We start from the raw sequence: 8,608 nt of genomic DNA, 5'->3' as shown, positions 1-8,608 counted from the left end.
ACAGCAATTAATTGACATTGAAAATCTGGGGCTGACCTGCCTGACTCCCAGGAATCAGTGAGGCTGAGCATGTGAGCTGTCACCATGTCTCAGTTTCAAAGCAGAACTTCCAAACCAAATGATGCTCACCTTCTAAAACATGTGTTTTTAGAAATCATAAAATATGTGGAGTGCTTCACCAAATGTGTTCAACAACCCGTGAAAAAGAATGAAATAATGTCATTTGCAGCAACACTGATGGACCTAGAGATAATCCCACTAAGTGAAGTAAGTCAAACACAAGTAACAAGTTATATCCCATACCTGTGGAATCCAGAAAATGATACAGATGAACTTATTTACAAAACAGAAAAAGATTCAGACATAGAAAACAAACTTACGGTTACCAAAGGGGAAAGAAGGGAGGCATAAATTAGGAGTTTGGGATGAATTTACACACACTACTGTATATATAAAATAAACAAGAAGGACCTACTATATAACACAGGGAACCATACTCAGTATCTTGTAATAATCTCTAATGGAAAAGAATCTCAAAAAGTATACATATATATCAATAAAATGGAATCACTTTGCTATATATTTGAAACTAAAACAACCTTGTAAATTAACTATACCTCAATAAAAAAAAGTGTTCAATAACCATTGAAAGCAATACCCAAGATTCAAACAGCAAAGTTGTTCAGCCCATTAATAAATGGACACCAAGCACGAAGCCATCATTTAGATGCTGGGATGTGCAGACTCACTTGGTTGAAAGAGGCGGCTTCATCATCTCCAGCAGTAACTGTGGCCCAGGAGGGTACTGCCAGTCTGGCTGTAGTTGAAATTCTGTGCTTGCTTTGCTGTGAGTCTGTGAGCTTAGCTCCTCTTGTGCCTCCAATGCTTGTTCTGTTTCATGTCGTGTGGCAGTGTGCGGAAAAGAGAAGCATCCAGAGCAGACTTTGGACTTTGGTTAAATATGGAGAAAGCCTTTCTCTCTGTCTGGTAATAAAGCCCTTTTGCATCATATTCAACCTGATATAGTCTTATTCGCTTCATCGACTATAGAATTCTTATAGATATACTCCAGTCTTATAAAAATTGAATTGAGCAGCAGCTATAAATAATTAAACTTTTCCTAGCTGGGACTTGCCAGTATAAAGATGTTATAAATTCAAAGTCATGCTGGGGACAGTGGATCGAGTGATTTATCATTGCTGAGCCTCGCAACTGCCAACTTCTGGGTCTGGGCGTCTGTTTGTCTGTCCTGTTGCTGAATCCTGAGGTCATTTGTGGCTACGGAAGCCCCATGGCAGAGACAGAGAAACACTCACTGTGGGTCCTCCTAACTATCTTGTAAATGAGCAAGAGACAGTGAGACTTTTCACAGCTAACTCCAATTTATACTTCTGGAAGGGTCTTCACAATCAGAGTTGAGGCATTGCTCTGGTGTTAGTATTAGGAGCCCACACGTACACCAGCAGGAAATGTGGGCTTTGCACCTGCCTGGGGCAGCAGACACACCTCTTATCTTTACTACTTTCAAAACCTAACCATCCGTCACGTCATTAGATAAAGTCACTTCAAAATTGGAGCACAGTTGTTACCAGATCCATCTCAAATCACTCGCCTTGGTGACAGAGCTTAATTATGACCTCAGCTCAGGATAAAAACCACTGAAGGTCTTCGTGTCTTCTAAATTTGATTGCCGATTCTGCATGAGAATTCTTGGGAGACATTACTTATAAAAGTAAAGATTAGATGCGTAACAATTGCCTTGAAAATGAAATTATCACCAGGGAGAGAAAGAACACATGTTTTCAATTTTCCTGAGTGTGACCAGGATACTAGGATGCATGTGTGTATGGCGGGGGGCGGGGGGCGTAAAGCTGGGGTGAGCCGCTGGTAACACAGGGCGCTGACTCTAAAGGAACTGCAAACGTCAAAGTGGGTGTGTTCATGGGAGGGATGCCCAGTCACAGAGAAGGCTGGTTGGTCCTAAAAGACTGCATAGTGACCACAAGGCCAGAGGGGCCCTTGAAGGGAGCTATTTAAAAGGCAGATATTGTGCAAATTATGTTAAGAACCTGCCTGCCAATGCAGGACACACAAGAGACGGGGATTCAATCCCTAGGTCAGGAAGATCCCCTGGAGGAGCGCATGGAAACCCACTCCAGTATTCTTGCCTGGAGAATCCCACGGACAGAGGAGCCTGGTGCACTATGGTCCATAGGGTTGCAAAGAGCTGGACACAACTGGTGTGATTTCAAGTCAAGCAGCAAAAATTACATGTGGGCTTATATGTGGAATCTAAAATATGACACAAATGAACATATCTACAAAATAGAAACAGACTCAAAGGCGCAGAGAACAGAGGTGTGGTTGCCAAGGGAGAGGCGGGAGGGGGAGGAATTGAAACAGAAATTTGGGATTATCAGATGCAAACTAGTACATATAGGATGGATAAACAACAAGGTCCTACTGTGCAGCACAAGGAACTATACCCAATATCCTGCAATAAACCATAATGGAAAAGAATATGTGTGTGTATAATTGAATCACTTTACTGTACAGCAGAAATTAACACAACATTGTAAATCAACCAGATGTCAAAAAAAAAAAATTAAAGAAAAAAAAAGAGTAGACATTTGAGATAAAGTGGACTGGCTCTAGTTAGGCAAGTTACTCTCTCCTTGTGAGCATTGACATAGATGGACCTAGATATTATCATACTAAGTCAGACAGAGAAAGACAAATATCATATAATATCACTTATATGTGGAATCTAAAACAAAAAGATTCCTTTATGAACTTATTTACAAAACAGAAACAGATACACAGGCTAGGAAAACAAAACTATGATTACCAATGGGGAAAGGTGGGAGCAGATAAGTTAGGTGTTTGAGATTAACATGTACCCACTTCTATATATAAAATAATCTACAAAGACCTACTGTATCGCACAGGGAACTATGTTCAATATTCTGTGATAAACCAATGGAAAAGAATATGAAAATGAACATAGATACGTATAACTGAATCACTTTGCTTTACATCAGAAATGAACAGAACACAGTACATCAACTATATGTCAATTAAAAAAACTTTGTGTGGGGAAGAATTAAATGCAAGGAAGGAATGAGGAAGAGGGTGGGCGAGGAGGGCACAGCAGCAGACTTGGAGGGAAGAGGAGGCTGGGATTTTAAAGCAATTTCAAAGGACTGTATCTCAATTTTGCCTGGAACCAACTTGCATCATGGTGATCAGACATTGTCTGTAGTTGAAACTGTGGCTCTAAACTGGAGCCACTGTCTCCAAGTGCTGATCCTGCTACCTTGGGTCTTAGGTGCCAGGGATGGCTGAGGAATAACAGCTCTTGAAAGTGAAAGTTAGTTGCTCAGTCATGTCTGACTGCAACCCCATGGACTGTAACCCACCAGGCTCCTCTGTCCACAGAATTCTCCAAGCAAGAATACTGGAGTGGATTGCCATTTCCATCTCCAGGGGATCTTCCCAAACCAAGAATTGAACCCACATCCCCGGCATTACAGGCGGATTCTTTACCATATGAGCACCAGGAAGCTTCTTATTGGAAAGATGCTGAATTCCCGTGGACACCAAGGCAAGTCTGTGACTGATCTGCCCAGGAGAGCTAGTTTCTCCCCTCTCTTCTGTGAACCTCTCCTGAAATACCTCTTTTCAGTGATTGAGCACTGACAGTAGAGAAATTTTTCCTGTTTTGATTGGCAATTGTTCCTATATTTTTCATTCCCCTGTGAAAGAGGGAGCTATTCATCTGGTTTTCTTAAGAAAACCTGTCTTCTATTTGACATTATTAAAAAGCTATTATGTAATCATATCTGAGCAATTGCATTTGCTTTGCATCTTCCCCTACAATGTTTCCCCATGGTGGCTCAGATGGTGAAGAATCTGCCTGCATTGCAGGAGACCTGAGTTTAGTCCCTGAGTCAGGAAGATCCCCGGGAGGATGGCATGGCAACCCACTCCAGTGTTCTTGCCTGGAGAAATCCATGGACAGAGGAGCCTGGTGGAGTGACTAAAAATTTTTCCCTAGAATTTTGAAAATTTATATTAAATGAGATGTAGCTGCTGCTGCTAAGTCACTTCAGTCGTGTCCGACTCGGTGTGACCCCATAGACGGCAGCCCACCAGGCTCCCCCATCCCTGGGATTCTCCAGGCAAGAACACTGGAGTGGGTTGCCATTTCCTTCTCCAATGCATGAAAGTGAAAAGTGAAAGTGAAGTCGCTCAGTTGTGTCCGACCCTCAGCGACCCCATGGACTGCAGCATACCAGGCTCCTCCGTCCATGGGATTTTCCAGGCAGGAGTACTGGAGTGGGGTGCCATTGCCTTAAATAATGTTTAAACACATTCTCCATCTGTTTATTCATTTATCAGCCATTTTATTGAGGACCTACTATTTGCCATTATAGATGTCAATAGAAACATCTCAATCTGGAATGGGATGCTCTGGCACCAACTACCAAATTGGTCTGGGTCTCCTCAAGTTGTAAATTGGTAGAGATAATACGTAAATGATCGTGGTGAGAATGACATGCTTAAGATGTCTACATATTAAATGTATAATGAACTTTAGATTTTCATTCAGAAGCTATGCCAGGTGCAGAGGTACAGAGAAAAACCTGATTGTAACACTGCCTCAAGCAGCACACTGCTATCCAGGCAGGAGATGTGCCGGGGTCTGGGGGGAGTGATCAGGACAGGCTCCCCAGGGGAGACCTGTGGTCTGGGGGTGGAGCATGTAGGGGAAGCCCAGCCATTTACTTGGGCCAACATCACTGGAACCTTGAATTTTCTTTTTAAGAGTTTTTAAAATGTGGACCATTTAAAAAATCTTTATTGAATTTGTTACGATATTGCTTCTGTTGTTGGTGTGCGCATGCTAGTTTGCTTCAGTCATCTCTGACTCTGCGACCCTATGGACTGTGACCCACCAGGCTCCTCTGTCCATGGGATTCTCCAGGCAAGAATACTGGAGTGGGTAGCCATTCCCTTCTTCAGGGGATCCTCCCGACCCAGGGATCGAGCCCAAGTCTCCTGCACTGCTGGTGGATTCTTTACCACTGAGCCACCAGGGGAGCCCTGCTTTTATTCTGTTCTGTTTTTGTGGCCACAAGGCATGTGGGATCTTAGCTCCCAACCAGGGATCGAACCCACACCTCCTGCATTGGAAGGGGAAGTCTTAGCTATTGGACTGCCAGGGAAGTCCCTTGAATTTTCTTATTCTCCAAGCCTTTGTCCTGACATCACAGCAGAGATGACCAGGGCCCACTCTTTCCCCGTCCTCTCTGACTGCACATCCGCAGGTAGATCCAGCTGCTGCTGGGATGGTACAGACTATATGTACAGTCACTCTCTCCACCCATTTGCCTTCCCTACAGTTTGCTGCTCAAGTAAATGTTCAATCATCCTCTCACGTGACTGTGGCCTGAAGGTGCAGAGCAGTGGAGAGAACAATTTAATTACTAATAACGTCTGTCCCTCTGAGTCATGGCATGTGTGCCGGTGAAAATCCAGGAGTTGCTGAAATTCCTCCACTCCAGCAGATTTGTTGCTTTTCTGGGCTGTGTGACAACTTTTGCTCCCCCTGCTGTCACTCTACACATCCTCGAGTCTTTTTGGATGGCAATTCATGATAGCTCCCTGCAGCGATGATGGAAATATGTCAGGGATATCAAAGGCAGAAGGAGGCAGTTCCAAGTAAAGGTGGTGATTTGCCCCCATCCCCCGACGCCCCAGGACCTCGCTCACCACCATAAGATGTGATTGGAGGGTGTTTAAGGCAGACTTAAGCAGTTTAAAAATAATCAGGTAGCTATTTAAGACAGAAGCCACATACTTTTGTAGACGATGAAACCTGTTAATGTATAGTTCTTTGGAAGAAAAGATAATGACTTATCTCTGTTGGTATGACACTTAGAAAGTCCCTTACCCAAACCAAGCTCTCCAATGACATATTGCACAAGCATATTCGTCAAACTTCCTCCAAATTAACACAGTAGATTAAATGTATTAAATAACCTCACCAGCAGTAGAACTGCAGAAGCTCACGTGTGTACACTTTTGTGAATATCCATCCCTGCGTGAAACAGGTAAAACTTCTTTTGTTCCCCAGTGAGCAGCCTACGTGACTTTCGGGTGACTTAAGCTCACAGGTGGAATCATAGTGCTGCTATTGGCATGGATCTCAGAATCCCATTACCAGTGTTTCCCACCACTAGGCTTTTGTTACTTCTAAAAAGGAAAAGAGGGACCTCCCTGGTGGTCCAGGAGTTAAGATTTTGCCAATGCAGAAGATGTGGGTTCAATTCCTGATTGGGGATCCCCCTTGCTTTTTGGCCAAAAAACCAAAACCTAAACAGAAGCGATATCGTAACATATACAGTAAAGATTTTAAAAGTGATCCACATTAAAAAAAAATCTTTAAATAAATAAAAAAAGAAATAAATGAAGATTATTCATATGCAATTGTCTTGTGTAGACTTCAAATGTCTTTAACTTAATGAGTAACATGTTTGGTCCTGGTAGACAGGACTATTCACACGAAAAATGTGTTTACATTTAGAAATATTGAAATTCACCAAATAAATCATTTTATTGAACTTTCAGCTAAAAGCATTGAATGCTTCCAAAGTTAGTAAATTTACGAGGTTGAAAGTGACCTCAGACTTTGTACCTCTTCATTTGCAGATGAGGAGGTGGAGGCTTGCCTGCCATTGTTCAGTCGCTCAGTTCTGTCTGACTGTTTTCGACCTCATGGGCTACAGCATGGCAGGCTTCCCTATTCTTCACCATCTCCCAGTGGACCAAGTTGCTGAGATCAGACAGCTACTTAGTGGATGAATCAGAACCAGAGCACAGCTCTCTGCCCACCAATGAGCCGTCTCTCCACAACAGCTAAATAATTTACACTTGTGATCATTTTGGGCAGATTGATGGTTGCTGCTTTGTCTTCATACATTTTTTTATTTACTTTTATTTGTCTTTTTATTAAAATTCTTAAAATTTCTTTTTACAATGTTGTGCTGATTTCTGCCATGCTATGCTATGCTATGCTAAGTTACTTCAGTCGTGTCCGACTCTGTGCGACCCCAGAGATGGCAGCCCACCAGGCTCCCCCATCCCTGGGATTCTCCAGGCAAGAACACTAGAGTGGGCTGCCATTTCCTTCTCCAGTGCATGAAAGTGAAAAGTGAAAGTGAAGTCGCTCAGTCGTGTCCAACTCTTAGCGACCCCATGGATTGCAGCCTAACAGGCTCCTCTGTCCTTGGGATTTTCCAGGCAAGAGTACTGGAGTGGGGTGCCATTGCCTTCTCCAGATTTCTGCCATACAACAATGCAAAATAAGCCATAGTTTTTAAAAAACAGTGGTTAGATGCCACAAAGTAGGAGGCAATGCCTTAACATATGTGTATTGTCAGGTCCAAGAGCCCCTTCAATCCTTGTCAAAGGAGTGCTAACCTTCTCTCCTTTCATACAACACTCATATGGTTTTATTGTTGCAATTTTAAAACTCAGGAATATCTAAAATTGTTGGCCCATTACGTTTTCCTTGCATGCATTTGTCTCTTGAAGGTAATGGGAGATTATCATGTCAGATCCCTTGTGCAGCAGATGGTTTATGGCTTGGCAGGCAGGAACCTGGAGAAGGCACTGGTCAGGTGCCAACTTGCATTCAGGAAGTCTCCTTCCCCCCAAGACTATCCTGCAGAATCAGCACAGGAAACCTGGACACAAGAAAGGAGGAGGGAAGATGAGGAATGTGGGTGTCAGGATGACATCAATCAGACCACAGGCTGGTCAAATCTGATTGATTAGTGTGTGCTTTCATAGCCAGGCCCCAGAGATGAGATTCAAAGAAATTCAAGGAACAATTTTTGACTCCTGTTCTCAAAAAGCTTGTGCTTTCTTGGGAAAGCACTTATCACGCCGCATATTGTACGAAGGAGAGAAAACTTGCAAGTCTGTGTCTTCCTGCCCCTGTCTCCTGTTGTTTTCCAACTGTTGCTGCTGCTAAGTCACTTCAGTCATGTCCGACTCTGTGCGACCCCAGAGATGGCAGCCCACAAGGCTCCCTCGTCCCTGGGATTCTCCAGGCAAGAACACTGGAGTGGGTTGCCATTTCCTTCTCCAATGCATGAAAGTGAAAAGTGAAAGTGAAGTTGCTCAGCCATGTCTGACCCTCAGCAACCCCATGGACTGCAGCCTACCAGGCTCCTCTATCCATGGGATTTTCCAGGCAAGAGTACTGGAGTGGGGTGCCATTGCCTTCTCCATTCCAACTGTAAGGGTCACTAATTAACTGGTCACATTTCCAGACCCTGGCTGGTTACTTCACAAGTAGATAAGATCACCATGCTTAAAAGGGCATAGACCCTTCTGCCACCTTCTCTTTGTTGGAGGTCACCAGGCTCGGCTCTTTTTTGCAAATCCAACTTGCTCTTGCTTCCTGAGGGTAGGCTTGGGTGCCTGTAAATGCTTCTTGTAGCTGTGGTCAGTTACTTCCTGATGGCAAAATTGGGATTTGGAGGAAAAGGAGAGGACCTGTCTGTGTCAGCAGAAAGGACCAGTTTGGGGGTGTGGG

General features: G+C 43.6%; 1 non-coding gene across 1 annotated transcript; it reads right to left on the bottom strand.

Annotated features, from left to right (window-relative positions):
* Window positions 1-7,383: 7,383 nt before the first annotated feature.
* Window positions 7,384-7,507, bottom strand: LOC112578965. Its single transcript, XR_003103404.1, has one exon. It is a non-coding gene; the product is annotated as a U6atac minor spliceosomal RNA (small nuclear RNA).
* Window positions 7,508-8,608: the final 1,101 nt, after the last annotated feature.

Source organism: Bubalus bubalis, chromosome 14, assembly GCF_019923935.1.
Source record: "Bubalus bubalis isolate 160015118507 breed Murrah chromosome 14, NDDB_SH_1, whole genome shotgun sequence".
NCBI lineage: Eukaryota > Metazoa > Chordata > Mammalia > Artiodactyla > Bovidae > Bubalus > Bubalus bubalis.
The sequence above is the reverse complement of the archived record's forward strand: the minus strand, read 5'-3'. Positions and strand labels throughout refer to the sequence as shown.